Here is a 16462-nt window from a genome sequence, read left to right on the forward strand (position 1 = left end):
CTAGAATCAAATTCAAACTCCTTTATTTGGCACTGAAAGCTCTAGCCCTACCTTATCTTTCCAATCCTCTTATATTTGGGGGGGGGGGGGTCGGCCAGGGCAATGAGGGTTAAGTGACTTGCCCAGGGTCACACAGCTAGTAAGTGTCAAGTGCATGAAGCTGGATTTGAACTCAGGTCCTCCTGAATCCAGGGCAGGTGCTTAATCCACTGAACCACTTAGTTGCCTCCAATCCTCTTACATTTTACTCCCTTCTGTGCACACTACAGTACAGACATACTGTCCCACTTGCTTCATACAGGACATCCCATCTCCTGTCTCGAAACCTTTGCCCTTTGCCCTTTGCCTCATGCCTAGGTTCTCCCTCCTCTTCTCCACTGCTGAGCACCCCTGGCTTCCTTTAAGACTGTTCAAATGCCACCTTCTACATAAATGGATATATGTGAATGGATTTACATGTGCATGGATTGATTAGATGATACTGCCCCAAGCAGGCTCTTACCTCAAAGATCAGGGTAATTGGTGATTGGTGAGCTGACAGCCAGTCCCCTGTTCTCTTATCAAGTATACCTGGGGTGGTTTTAGTATTTACAGGATGAAGACAGGATAGAAAGATAACAGAGGAAATCAATTATAAGAAAGACAGAAATGGGGGCCCATCGTACCCTTGTAAAGTCCCACCTCCGCTTTTTATTCCTGACTCTTTCCCCTCAAAGTTCTCCTCATTCATTAAAGACCTGGCTCAGAAGCCATCTCCTCCTAGAAGCCTCCTGAACAAACCCCTGGCTACATTATTCTCTCCCTTCTCTGAATTCCACTCTCATTTTATAGAAGTCCACAAACCATCAAAGCCATGTTTAATACACTTTCAACAGAACCTTAGCACATCTTCACATCCCATGAGTACCTACTTTCTGCCAATTGCCTAGAAATGTTCCTCCTCTGTGCTTGTATCCCCCATTGATTCCAGATCCCCCTCCCCTCCCCCACTTCCATCTCCAGGCAGACAATACTTAATATAAGAGATACTAGTTAGTACAAGTGTTGGGGCAAGAGCTTTATCTAGGACTGGGAAACAAAGTCTTTGCCCCACAGTGCCAAAGCTTAGCAGGTGCCAAGAGCACTCAGAGCTTCAGCAGTCTTGAAACAAATGAGATCAGCACCTATGTAGCAAACATAATTATTAAAATAAGTGGCTACCCACTCCCACAGTGATTGAGGAAAGGGCAAAATAAATTATTTTGCATATACTTTAAGAAATGATAAGTATAAAGAAGACAGGAGCACAGGAAAGATTATATGAACTGAGGCAAAGTGAAGTCAACAGAAGCAGAGAAACAAGATACCCAATGATGATAACAATAAAAATAACCTGAATGTACTATTATAATAATCATCATCAAAGTTTGCTTCCAAAGAAAAAATAATAAAATGCAATATTCTCCCTTCTTTGAAGAAGTGAGGGTCTATGGGTGCTGAATGCTACATATAGTTGACTTAATTGGCATGCTGGTCAGTTTTTACTGGTGTTTTATTTTCTCCTCTCTGTTTTCTTTCTTATTCTTTGTTATAAGGGAGAGCTCTCTGGGGAAGGGAAGAAGAAGGGTTATATTTGGAAATTAAGGTGATGCCAGATACTCCGTGGCTGTGTGAGGCAAGTCACTTCACTTCTGCTTGCCTCAGTTTCCTCCTTTGAAAAATGGGGATAACAGCTCCTACCTCCCCAAGGCTGTTGTGAGGATCAAATGTAAAGTGCTATGTGTAAATGCTAGCATTATTGGGGGGGGGGCAATGAGGGTTAAGTGACTCGTCCAGGGTCACACAGCTAGTAAGTGTCAAGTGTCTGAAGTCACATTTGAACTCAGGTCCTCCTGAATCCAGGGCTGGTGTTTTATCCACTGCGCCACCTAGCTGCCCCCAATGCTAGCTATTATTAACAAAAGCTAACAATGAAAAATAAAATAGAAAGCTGCCACATGACCTGATTCTGCTTCCTCTACAGATACCTGCCAGCAGCCCAAACAAAGGCACACTCTTCCCTGGGTCAGTGTCCCATGGCCCTCTACTCGACCAGACAATAGCTTCTCCAATCATTCTTAGAGACCCATTACATGCCCATTACTCATCCACACATACACACTCACTCCTATTTTGTTGTCCTTGCCCTGGGGCACAAAGGAATTGTTTGCTCCAGCTCTGGCCAGCCTGTTTGCAACATCAGTGCAAGTGCATTGTGCTGAAAGCCCCCATTAGAGACCTCCAGAAAGCCTGGCTATAATTAGAACATTCTGCAGCACTTTTCTCTACTTTGTGATGCCATAGCTTGATTGGCTCAGGACTGCATCTTCTGCTGATTCACACTGTATTACAGGGTGGCTAAAACCAGGCACATTTTGCTGAGCCCTTGGGTCGCTGTGAATTGGACGGCAGGTTCCCAAGGTGGGTCAGCATCATTGAAGCAACCCCCCCTCCCCCCTTCATGGGACCAGGTCCAGGCTGTGGCTTAATCCAGAGCACCCAACTTTTCCCCTTCACTTCCAGGGAAAGACCCCAGGCTCCTGTGAGAGGCAAATGCTGGTGCATGACATAACCCAGAGTGTTCAGGAATCTGGGGTCTCGGGTGACCTCAGGCACAGCGGAGCAGCCTTTATTCAAACAAACAGTGAGTGTGGACTCCTTCCTTGGCTTAAACTGGAAACTGTTACTAGTGCCCAGGATATGTAGCACCAAGTTTTCCCAGAGCAAGTAATATGAACTGGTGCCCTAAGTGGAGGTGGATTCAGAGATGCTGGGACACTGGTTTGGAGGCTGGGGAACAGAAGGAGGCAGATTCAGCTCTCAGTTCCATCTACTAGCTCCTTATTTTACCTATAGATTTCCATTAGATAATAAGCTCCTTGAGGGAAGGGACAATCTTTTCCTTCTTTTTGCATCCTTAGCACTTAGTACAGTGCTTGGCACACAAGAAGTGCCTAATAAACATCTGTTGACTGACTTAAAGCTAGTTATTCTTGGCAGCAAGTTGCTTAGCTCATTTGTTTTTATGCTGCTGGGGGGGAAGGGAGAGGAGAAGAGAATAAGCATTTCTGTAGAGGCTACTATGTGCCAGAGGTAACTAGGTAGCTCAAAGACAGCCAGTTGGTACAATATATAAGAGTTCTAGGCCTGAAGTCAGGAAGACCTGAGTTCAAATCCAGCTTCAGACATATACTAGCTGTGTGACCCTGGGCAAGTCACTTCATCCTGCTTGTCTCAGTTTCCTGATCTGTCAAATGAGCTGGAGAAGGAAATGGCAAATCAGTCCTGTATCTTTGCCAAGAAAACCCCAAGTGAGGTCATGAAGAGCCAGACACAACTGGAAAATGATTCAACAACACTCTGTGCCAGGCACTGCACGAAGTGCTTTACAAAGATGATCTCATTTGACAAGAAACCTGCCAGGTAGGTGATATTATTTTCCTCTCTTTTAGAGTTGAGGAAATTCAAACAAACAGAAGTTAAGTGACTTACCCACAGTCACATAGTTAATAAGTGACGGAGGTCAGATTTGAACTCAAGTTTTCCTGACTCCAGGTTCAGCAGCTGCATCCACAGAACCACTTAACTGACTAAAAGACTGCAAGTGCCATTATCAAACACTAAATTTGGCACCCTGGGGCAAAGTTCTGGTTATCCCACCCTAGTTATGGCTCTACTTAATTCCAAACTTTGAGCAAAACTCTTATTGGGCTGACATATTTTTCTTGTCTGCTCAGATTAATATAGACTTACTCTCCATACCACACCATTTTCCTAAGGGATCAAATCCCAGAGTTTGAGAAATGATTGGGTAAAATATAATCCTGATTAACTAAATGACTGCTTTCCATCTTGAGATCTCCAGATAACCCACCACCACTAATTCATAAAGATTTAAGAAAGTATCAATCTGGTGTAGACAGGTGCCCTCAAAGTTTCAAACTGGATCTAGATGCCAGAGAAAGTGATTCATGAAGCTAATTAAGGGCAAAAAAGAGACTGTATTAGAACCCTATTAAAAATAAAAGAACCCTATTGAATTCTATTGAATGGGAGGGATCTAGAGATAATCTCATCTAGGTAGAGACCTAAAACAAAAATCACTACCCAGGAAAGGGCCATGCAGTCTTAGCTTGAGCATGTCTGGTGACTCACTCCCATAAGAGACAGTCCCTTTCACATTGAAACTACTCTTGTAACATCATTTCCATATTACATAATATTGCATATTACATAATCCTTCCTGGGCTAAAGCATTTACTAAAATATTAATATTCTCCATGGACCACCTGGTTTGGGTTCCAATGGGATCTCCAATGGACTTTAAAATCTTTGACCATTGGAGCTGGAAGGGACTATACAAATTACCTAGTCCAACTCCCTCATTTTACAAAGGAAGAAACTGAGGCATACAGAGTTTAAGAAAATGACCAAAGCCACACAGATCCTAAGTAGTAAGACTTGGATTTGATTTCAGGACCTCTGATTCCAAAATTGGTGAGGGTTCTTTCCATTGACTAAACATCTTCCTGCATGTCTTGAACCTAAGTCCATTAAGGCCTCACGTAGCATGGAAGGCTACCGCAGGATCCTCCTTCTTAGGGTCCCATCTCCAACACACACACACACACCCATCTGGTGCTTCACAGGCTTCCCAAAAGAATTCTCCCAGCCCAGTCTCTCCAGGCAAAGCCTGTCATGAGGAGGAGAGTTAATCGATGTTTCCACTGCCCTTTGCTCCTCTAGCACAAAGCCAAGGCCTCCACAGAGGTTAAGAGGCACTACTTCCAATTATGTTCATTAGGCAATTAGCTGCACAGTGTAAACACAGCCCCAGGGAGTCACAACTTGTCCTCAGGCTCAGGTATAGCCTGGAGTAGGACAAGGGGAACTGAAAAAATTCCCCTGAGGACTTGGCCTGAAGGACAGACAATCTCCTCCAGGTGTTTGGGTGATTACTCCCGACACCAGGCCCTTAGGTAAGGTTTCTAGGAGGATAGAACTTCTGAGGATCTGAAATGATGTTCAGCTGGGGCAAAGGAACATGCTGTGCCCACCCTTTCCCCCTCCTTTCTCTCCTCCACCTCAAAAATAGGAGCTCCCCCAAAGCCCAATATCTAGACGTTGCCTGAAGGATTCTTTGTACTTTGAACATCCATTCAACTCTCAAGCCTTTAATATCCTATTTTGTAAAATTAGGGAAAGGGTGAATTACATAAGGAAGAAACCATAAAATCATGGAAAGGTTAAGCACCTCTAAGTCCTAAGGGAAATGTGTTCTTTACCTTTTTCTCCATCTTTAATTTGTGCAAGACCCAGAGAAACTTAGGAAAGGGAAAATTGTCATAACTTAGACTCCAGTAACTCTTCTGTGGCTTCTTGTTTGTTTTGTTTTTTGGTCTGTGGTTTCTTTTGCAGAACTCTCACCTCCTCCCTGACAAAATGCACTTAGGGCACAGAATCCCCATGAGGCAATTAAGCTGAAATTACAGGGACTTCCTAACCCTTAAAGAAACCAGGCCTCCTGGTAAGCAGAAAGATAATGCTATTGGCTTTGGGGTCTTTCCTTAGCTATATGATTGTTCTTGGCTCAAAATAAACTTGGCACTTGAAAGCAAAGATTCTCTTTCTGGAGGGAAAAGGCCAATGATTGCCAAGGCTATGAGAACTAACAGACTTTCTTTATGAGGAGAAAAGCAGCTGAGTTTTTCTCTAGTCTGATCCTAGATGTGTGGAGTACCTACCTCCCTGAAAGAGCTGATGCTTAAACCTCTGGGGTTTAAGCTAAAAGAGAGATTGGAGAGTCTACTTTTCCATTTAGGGGTAAGAAGTAGCACTTATCCAAGGACTACAACTGAAGGTGGAAGCTGGTAACAGAAAGATGTTCCCCAACTACATGCCCACAAACAGAATGATACCTAGCAGCAACTGTTAAGAACAGCAGAGCAATGCTTAGAAGAGCCTTCACACCTAGTAGAGACAATACACAATAAAAGAAAACAACCAGTTGGAGCAATTCAATGGAATCACCAGGAGATATGGGTGGTCTGCAGCATTACAGGTTTGAATAGAGGGAGAGAGGGAGGGAGGGAAGGAGGGGGAGACAGAAGGGAGAGGAAGAGAGAGAAGGAAGGGGAGAGAGAGGGAGGAGGAAGAGAAAGGGAGGGAGGGAAAGAGAGAGGGAGAGAATATATTAGTAACTGTGACACTAGACATATTACTTAACCTCTGTTTGACTCATTTTCCTCAACTATAAAATGAGAATAATAATAACCCCCACCACCCAGGATTATGGAAAGATAATATTTGTAAAACACTATGTATGGTACATAGTAGACATTTATTAAATGCTTATTCCCTTCATGTATATGTATATATATATGCACATACACATATGCATATACAAAGATTTATGTATTCTCTTTATATATACATATGTGTACTCCCCTTCCCATGTATTACACACACACACACACACACACACACACACACACACACACACACACACACACACACACACACAGAGGAAGGGAATTTCTACTGGGATTCCATGATATCTATATAGAATTTCTATGTTCTATTGCTGCTTTTCTTACTAATCTATTTCAATAGATTATACATTTGCATTGATCTAATTGTATTCTCTTGCTAATTAAACACACGAGTGTGAGCTCATGATCCACAGCACACATTGAAACATGGCTCAGCTTGGGAGACCTACATGCAAATGGGGGAGGGGGGTATGTGAAGGGTGCCATTGCCCTGTATTACATCCAGCTCTCATATTCTGTATCGTAAGGCCTCTCCCAGCTCTGACATTCTGTGTCCTAAGATCCCTTAGAGCTCTGACATTCTATATTATGAGACCCCTAATAGACCTGATATTTTATTATTCTAGAATTCTATTTATCCCTTAACCCATACCACTTCTCAGTATGTGCCAAGTCATGCTCCACCATTATAGTCTCAGCTGCCGATTTACAGCATAACCTCAAGGTAAAATAATCCCATCTCTCTGAGCCCTCAGTTTCCCCACATGGAAGGTAAAGGAAATCTTCTTCCAGGGGGGGTCATTTTTTTGCACAAAGATGCCATGAGGAGAGTGACTGGGAGCCAGCAAAAGGAAGGACCCCAAGTCCACTCTCTACTCTTTGCCAAGGGGACAATCTCCTGTGCTCTGAATCTGTGCCTCATTGTAAATGGGACCCAAATGGGGCCTGGAAGGAGAGTCTAATTGCCAAGTGAAAAGGCAAACCCATTAAAGGTTAATTTATCCTTTTAATTAAGGTCTAATCAGAAAGCTGACACCCTGCGGGGAGCAGATCAATCATTGCCTGGGATGACGTAGCTCTGGAAGGAGAGAACACCGCGTGCTTAAATCACCTGGGCATCAGAACTCCTGATCCCAGACTGGAGGTTGGGCCAGTCCATAGGGGGGAATGGGGAGGATCAAGCAGGCACACATAGCTTTCTGAGAATGCTGGGAAATAAGGAGTCCTAGAGCTGAGAACTGGAAAGGACCACAAGATTCTATCAGCAAAATCAGCCTCTGGCAGTTAAGGCAGGTAAGATCTTGGCCTCATTTCAAAGATGAGACAACCAAAGCCCAGAAAGGTAACTTACCCAAGGTCATACAATGGTAGATGAGAGAGACCAGGGTCCAGCTCTCCCACATAGTCTTTCTGCTACACCATAATAACTCTTCACACATCTATAAACCTTACAGTAGGCTTACAAAGTGCTTTCAAATGGGTTCCCCAAAACAGCACAAGTTGGGGACTATAGGGAGGGCAAATGATTATCCCATTATAGGGAGGAAGTGAGGGCCTGAGAAATCAATTGGTATACCCAAAGTCCTACAGCCTGCAAAAGATAGAATAGGAACTGGAATCCAAGACCCTGGGCTCAAAGACCAGGAAACTAGACACTCTACCACTCCCATGCTGGTGGAAGCATTTGTAGGTTGGTTTGGGGCTCCTTTTGTTCCAGGTTTAAGGATCACTATTCTAAGAATGAGCAAGTGAGATGTTCAAAACATGGACCAATCCACCCATAAAAGAGTTCCAAAGGCAGCTGGTGGCCAATGGTTAGAGTGTCGGGCATGGTATCAGGAAGAGCTAAGTCTCAGATATTTCATAGCTATGTGGCCCTGGGCAGCTAGGTGGTACAGTGGATAGAACACTGGCTCTGAACTCAGGAGGACCTGAGTTCAAATCTCACCTCAGATACTTACTAGCTGTGTGAACCTGGGCAAGTCACTTTAACTCGAATTACCTTCAATATCTGGAGCCAAGTCCAGTCATCCTGATGTGTATCTTGCCAATGGACCCAGATGGCTCTGGATGAGAGTGAGGCTGGTGAGCTTGCACAGCCCTCCCTCACTTCAATCTAATTCATTGGGGTGGCTAAGTGGCACAGTGGATAAAGCACCAGCCCTGGATTCAGGAGTACCTAAGTTCAAATTCGGCCTCAGACACTTGACACTTACTAGCTGTGTGACCCTAGGCAAGTCACTTAACCCCAATTGCTTCACCAAAAAAAAAAATCTAATTCACTGCAAGTCATGGCATCACCCAGATGTCATGATCCTCCTCAATAACAAAGGACAAACAACGATCGGCCCTGGGCAAGTCACTTCACCTATGCCTGCCTCAGTTTCCTAAACTGTCAAATAGGGATAATGATAGCACCTACCAGGGTTGTTGTGAGCATTAAATGAGATAATATTTGTAAAAAAAAAAAAAGTACTTAGCATACTGTCTGGAACATAGTAGGTGCTACATAAACGTTTATTCCTTTCCCTTCCCTTCCTTTACTCTCTCTTAGAGAAGCTAATCCTGCCAAAGAATAAATAGGAACTTAAAATGTTAGAACATGTATCCTTTTGTTAGAGCTTTACAACAGCTCTGAGATGTACAGGTATTATCATCCCCATTTCACACATGAGAAAACCAAGGCAGACAGAAGTGAAGTGACTTACCCAGGATGATTTCCAAGATCCTTTCAAGAAGTAATAAGTAAATTTGTAGCAACCCCCCTTTAAGGATTATTCCCAGGGCAGCTGGGTGGCGCAGTGGATGGAGCACCGGCCCTGGAGTCAGGAGGACCTGAGTTCAGATCTGGCCTCAGACACTTGACACTTATTAGCTGTGTGACCCTGGGCAAGTCACTTAACCCCAATTGCCTCACCAAAAAAAAAAAAAAAAAGGATTACTCCCCCAACTCCCACTTGCCTTAGGGAACCAGGGAGTCAGAGAACAGCTAACTTCTGTTGTTCAGTGATCTAGGAGTAATCCTGAGGGGCTGGGGTTATGAATACTATTGCTTATGGGCCCCTATTACTGTGCTTTCCAGTGATTATCAGCTTTTAGCAAAAATATTTATTAAGGTCATTTAGTAAGAAGAGTTTGGTGCAAAACATCCCTACTTGTCTGAGGGGGAGTGTCAAATTGAAACTGAGTTCATTTCTCCCCTCCCCAACTTGCTTCTCTCTGATACAGGCACAAAGGTCTGGCCCCCTCAAGGTGCTCATCAGCCTGGAATCCTCATCTCTCAAACTGAAATCTTCCACTGCTGAGCTAGTTCCCTCTGTATTAGGAAACTGCTAAAATTTCTTTGCTATTTGAAGCTTGTTTAAACTTATTTGTTAGCTGATTTTGGTTAGCCAGTCATTGCTTTTTTCTTTTGTGACCCAGTCAAAGAAATTGGCACCTTGGGGCATAGATAATATTGTTTACATAACATGTTCATCGATTTAGTCTATAACTCTATCAAAGAAGTATCCTAACCTAATAACTGTATCAGGGCATGGAGAATCATGTTAATTGATGTGGAGGGGGGAGGGTAGAATTCCATTCTTTATATTCTCCTCTCTAGTTTAAACATTTGCCATCCCCAACAAATTTAATCTATAGGATCATTGGTTCATATATTTCAGGCTGAAAGAGACCTGAGAGGTCATGTAGTCCAACCCCATCACTTTACAAATGAAGGAAGTAAAGTTTAGAAATCTTCAAGTGATTTGCACACAGCCACAGAAGTGGTGTGTTAGCATTTAGCCAGTGTTCTACCCATTTTGCCATACTGCCTTTCTTAGTCCCAAATTCTGAATAGCTCTCTAATAACTTGAGGAAGCTTAGGAATTTCACCCATTCCACTGCCTTGCCCACTACCTAAACTATAGGGTCCCAGAACTATGGAGACTAACAAATTTCATTTAAAAAATCCATGGCAGGGCAGCTAGGTAGCGCAGTGGATAGAGCACTGGCCCTGGATTCAGGAGTACCTGAGTTCAAATCCAGCCTCAGACACTTGACACTTACTAGCTGTGTGACCTTGGGCAAGTCACTTAACCCTCATTGCCCAACCAAAAAAAAATAAAATAAAATAAAAAATCCATGGGGGTGGGGAAGGGGGAGGCGCGGGGGAAGCTAGGTGGATAAAGCACTGGCCCTGGAGTCAGGGGGACCTGAGTTCAAATCCAGCTTCAGACATTTGACACTTACTAGCTGTGTGACCCTGAGCAAGTCACTTAACCCCCATTGCCCCACAAAAAAAAAAAATCCACGTGGCACATTTTACAAACACTTGGGAAACCTTCATACTTTCAAGTACAAGGCAATGTGATTCAATGGACAGTTGTCATTTGACAAAATTCTCATTGGATATCGCCTGTCTTTTGTGCTTGCAAAGGTAGGTCTTCTACAACCCCCCCAAAAAAAACAATAAGTAAAAGAAAAAGAAGGTGGGGAAAATCAAGCATCCTTTCTCAAGGAGAAAGTCTGGTCCATACAGAGTTCCCAGAATATATGGGACTCTCTTCACAGAGAATACTCAGTTGCTCCCCCTTTACCCCGAAGAGCGAGAAACCAAACCATCCTCAGTGAAAAGTCTTCCATGATTATCTTTAATACATAGAACAATCAAAGTGGAAATGTGTACAAAACATTTCAAGGCTTCTCTTTCACATACAGGGCACATCAAATATCCCTAGGTACTTCTTTCATACATAACACAATCTCGCTGGAGGTTCATACATAAATTTCCTCTGCATTCTCTCACAATAGGGAACCAAAAGCTCTCTCAAAGGATCCCTAGCATATATTGCTACAAAGAAATCCAAATGGAATTTCTAACACCCCTCACTAGGACAAGCAGGAGCTCCCAGAATAAGTTTAAGTACTTGGGGGTTTCTAGTACAGTAGTCAAAGCTTTTATTATAGACCTACAGTCCATAAAAATCTTAGACAAGCCATCCGGACATATGGCACCATAACTCAAGAAGTCCAGAGCTGCTTAAAAGGGGGAAAAGGGGAAAAAATGAACATTTATGGGCTATCATGGTATTCTGGAGCTGATCTGCCAGGAACCCGTATTTTACGGTCTCAAAATCCATACTGCTCATTGCAGCCTCCATTGTTGTAATTCAGTAATAAAACAGATATAAGTACTTAAGCATTCAAAGGAGTGGGAGTTCTTTTAAAGAAACTGGACTGACTTATAAAGGAAATGATGTCTGGAAACTGTCTGATTACAATCCAAAACAAGAGAAAGAAATAAAAAGAGAAAAAAATGTTATATTTTTTCTCTAGTGGATCCTCACAATCTAGTGTAACCAAAAACAAGAGTTCCAGGTGGAGAATCTCTCCAGAGTTTCCTTGAAAATGTGAAGGTCCCAAAATTACCCTGCCTGAAGCCCCCATCATGTGACTTCCTTCCAGGACTGCTTCCACAGTTCCCACTTTCTTTGGCAGGATGAGAGTTGGTTCCCCTTTGACTACTATTACTCAAGGTTCTAAGGACAACTCTGAAGGACTGGAGTTTTCAATTACTGGTATCATTACAAGCCCCTACAAGTGCACTGCCCTCTGGTTACCAGCCAGTAACCACCAGGATTTTTTTTTTGCAGGGCAATGAGGGTTAAGTGACTTGCCCAGGGTCACACAGCTAGTAAGTGTCAAGTGTCTGATTCTAGATTTGAACTCAGGTCCTCCTGAATCCAGGGCCGGTACTTTAGCCACTGAGCCACCTAGCTGCCCCAACCACCAGGATTCTTAAAGATATTTGGTATACCCTGCATGTGAAAGGGACACCTGGAGATGTTTTGTTTAGACCTCCAGTTGGATTTCTCTATTGCTAAAGAGAACCATGTAAGAGTTTTCTCCCGGGACAGTTTAGATTTTTGCCTAAAGGTGAGGGGGTATGTTTCAGTTGATTCCCAAGTACCTAATCCCTGTGGGGAGAGCCTCAGGTGCTCAGGAAGTGCTCTAAGGACTAGACTTACCCTCTGTAGGAGGAGGCTTGAGTTCCTTTTCTTTATTGTCCTTGGGTTGGGGAAGGCCTTTTGCAAGAATCAAGACAGATAGTAACATATGAAAATTATGTTAAAAATATCAATCCAGGGGCAGCTAGGTGGCGCAGTGGATAAAGCACCGGCCCTGGATTCAGGAGTACCTGAGTTCAAATCCGGCCTCAGACAATTGACACTAGCTGTGTGACCCTGGTCAAGTCACCTTAACCCCCATTGCCCCGCAAAAAAAAAAAAATCAAACCCCTCACATTTGGAAATAGGAAAAATGTTATTTTTACTAAATTCATTTTTTCTGAGATTCTTGTACAAGGCACTGGGGAAGGAACTGGACAATAGTTGAACATCCCCAAGTCACTCTATAGTACCCAGGATGTGGGGACTATCCATGGACTTTGTCAAAAGAACTCTCATTGATTTGCTGAGGACAGCAAATTCTTAACTGGAAGCCAAATATAAGGGTGGAGGTCCCCTTCCCACTCCATTTAATCACAGAAGGCCCAGTTATTTCCATTGAATCAATCAACAGTAAACTAGGTGTGAATAAGTCTTTAATCAATTAGAATAGTCTTTGGGTGAAAGCAGATGTCACTTGTGATTAGTTGAAGAGAATAAATCACGTCCATGGGGCAGTAAATAACAAGGTCAGGAGTTTGTCCCATCCAATGGCAGTTGATGGGGGATGGCAGGCTAAAATCCCAATGATGGAATGACTTCAGGGAGGAGAGATTTTCTCCCTCTCTCTTTCTCCTAACCCCAGGTCAATGAGTGAGTTCAAGAGATCAAGACATCCCATCAGAAGTTCCACCAAGGACCAAAGTAGCGGCCAATGACAGAGAAGGATGTGGGAAGACAGTCTTCCAACGATGGAGGCAGCTTCAGGGAATGAGACTCCTTGTGACAGACAGAAGTGTTGACTGTGAATTCTAGAAAGAAACATACCCTCTGAGCCCAGGAAAGAGCTCTACCTTAAAAAAAAAATTAATGAAAACCCTACAAAAAGAGAAAAAACTTCCAGTAATGATGAATTTCAGTGCCTGTAGGCGACACCATTATACTTCATACTTGAGCCCATTCTCCCCAGGGGCTTTTTGTGTTTGGGGGGGTGCATCCCCAGTGTGGGAAGAATAGTTTTTGTAACTGCTATTTTGACTTATGCCTTCTCAGCTAGCTGGGGAAGTGGATAGAAAGCTAAACCTGGAGTCAGGAAGAGGAAATCAAATACTGCCTCAGACACTTACTAGATGTGTGAGCCTGCACAAATATTTAACATTGTTTGCCTTGGTTTCCTCAACTGTAAAATGGGGGTTAATAATAGCACCTAGGGGGGCAGCTAGATGGCACAGTGGATAGAGCACCGGCCCTGGATTCAGAAGTACCTGAGTTCAAATCTGTCCTCAGACACTTAACACTTACTAGCTGTGTGACCCTGGGCAAGTCACTTAACCCCAATTGCCTCACTAAAAAAAAAAATAATAATAATAATAATAGCACCTAGGGGGTGGCTAGGTGGCACAGTGGATAAAGCACCAGCCCTGGATTCAGGAGTACCTGAGTTCAAATCTGGCCTCAGACACTTGACACTTACTAGCTGTGTGACCCTGGGCAAGTCACTTAACCCCCATTTCCCTGCAAAAAAAAATAGCACCTAGGGGCAGCTAGGTGGCACAGTGGATAGAGCACCAGCCCTGGATTCAGGAGGACCTGAGTTCAAATCCAGTCTAAGACCCTTGACACTTACTAGCTGTGTGACCCTGGGCAAGTAACTTAACCCCAATTTCCTCACCAAAAATAATAACAATAATAATACCTACCTCCCAGAGTTGTTGTAAGGATCAAATGAGATGATATTTGTAAAAAAAAAATGTTTAGCCCAGTGCCTGCCACACAGTAGGTGCTATAAAAATGCTTATTCATTCCCTTCCCCCCTCACCTTCTGCTCTAAAAAGCTAATTAAGGCTACCAGCTGATAATCAATAAAGAAAAATGAGATGCACACATTTGGAGACATTTCCATTCCAAATGTTCATATCATTGTGCCTGACAAAGCTCATATGGGTCTGATCAGCCAAAGTCAGACACACAGTACCTTGACCCCAAGATAGTGATGTCATTTTGGTCTCCTTAGAGAACAAAGGACAACAATGAATGGGAAGCACCACAGTGGGGTTTCTGCTTCTGACTCTCTGGACTTTATCATCATGCCACAGCTGCTTTATCAGCCTGGAACATTCCTTCATCCCAGTGGTCCCTTCTCCCATTGGGGAATTCTTCCCAGAATCTTTGTTTTTGAGGATTTGCAACCACTTACTCCAGAAATTCCCTCAACCCCTCCCCAAGCTTTTCAGCTCCTTTTTATGTATTATCTTCCCACACTAGAAAAGGGTAGGAACAGTCTCTTGTGTTTTTATTAGCATCCCCAACGCTTAGTACAGTCTCTAGAGCATAGTAAGCTTGCTCACTTGGGAGCTGAATGCTAGAATTCCAGCTTCTCAGAATAATCCTGATAGAAACATGAAAGGAGTGACCAACAGCTGTCTACTGGGAAGCCAGCCCGCCAATACAAATGAGAATTGGGAGAAGTAGCCCAGAAGCAGGTGTTACCAATAAATGAATGAAATTCCACTATGTGTCTAACAGATTGGCAAAGATGACAAAAAAAGAAAAATGGCAATTGTTGGAGGGGCTGTAGGAAAACAGGCATACTAACACACTGTTGGTGGAGCTGGTCCAGTCATTCTAGGAAGCATTTTTTTACTGTTCCCCAAAAGTTACTAAACTCTGTAAATCCTTAGGTCCCACAAGACAACTACCAGCCTTATACCCCAGAGAGAACAAAGAAAGAAGAGAAGGACTCATGTGTAGAAAAAATATTTAGAGCATCTCCATTTATTAAAGCAAAGAACTGGACACTAAGGGAGTACCCATCATTGGAGATAGCTGAATAAATTATGGCATATAAGCATAATGCATATATTCTTATGCCATAATAAATAAACACTTTCAGAGAAACTTTGGAAGGCTTCTATATTATTGTTGTTGTTTGCCCTTCATTCTTGAAGAAGACTATGCTATTGGGGTGATGTCATGACTTTCAATGAATTGGATTTAAGGGAGAAAGGGCTGTGAAAAGTCACCAAGTTCACTCTCTTCTCCAGAGCCATTTGGGTCCATAGATATCAGAATGACTGGAGATAGCCCAGGATGTTTAAGGCAGTTGGGGTTAAGTGACTTGCCCAGGATCAAACAGCTAGCAAGTGTCTGAGGTGAGATTTAAATTAAGGTCCTCCCAATTTCAGGAACAGTGCTCTATCCACTGCACCCACCTAGCTGCCCCCATACATGGACTGATGTATAGTAAAGTAATTAAATCTAGGGGAATAATTTTTACAATAACTACAACATTTTAAAGAAAAACAGCTTTAAGAGGCTTAAGAACTCTGATCAATCTGATCGATCAATCACTGATTCCAAAGGACTCAAGATGAATAATGCCGTCCACCTCCAGAGAGAAAACTGATGAACTGAATGCAGATTGAAGCATACTTTTTAAACTTTATTTTTCTTGATACTTTTCTCTTAACATAGTTAATATGGAAATGAATTTTGCATAATTTCACACGTATAACGGATATCATATTGCTCGCCTTCTCAATGGGTGGGGAGGGGCTGGAGAGAGAGAATTTGGAACTCAAAAAAAATTTTAATTAAATGAAAACTTTAAAAATGAAATAAAAAGGACTCTGATCAATGCAATAATGAGCGACGATTTCAGAGCAAGATCCTGACAAAAAGGTTGGCACAAGGCATGGAATGAGACATACGTTTTCAGACATGGCCAATATGTTTAGCTTGACTATGTATATTTCTTATAAGGGTTTTGTTTTTCTTTATTTTTTTTTAAATTTAGGTGGGAGTAAGTGGGAAGAGGATTAGCAATAAAGGTTGCCAAAAAAGAAATAAAGAAAAAAACCAGTTATGGAAGCATTTTTTTAAAAGCAGAGGAGAAAACAGAAGGAAGGCCAGAAGGAAATACAAACAAGCAGGACAGATTTGAAAGTTAGATGTTGAACTTATTACATACTTAAAATGCAAAATGCATATAATAGGGATCCACAGTGTCATGTACAGCCTTCT

Source organism: Dromiciops gliroides, chromosome 3 (assembly GCF_019393635.1).
Source record: "Dromiciops gliroides isolate mDroGli1 chromosome 3, mDroGli1.pri, whole genome shotgun sequence".
Classification (NCBI taxonomy): domain Eukaryota; kingdom Metazoa; phylum Chordata; class Mammalia; order Microbiotheria; family Microbiotheriidae; genus Dromiciops; species Dromiciops gliroides.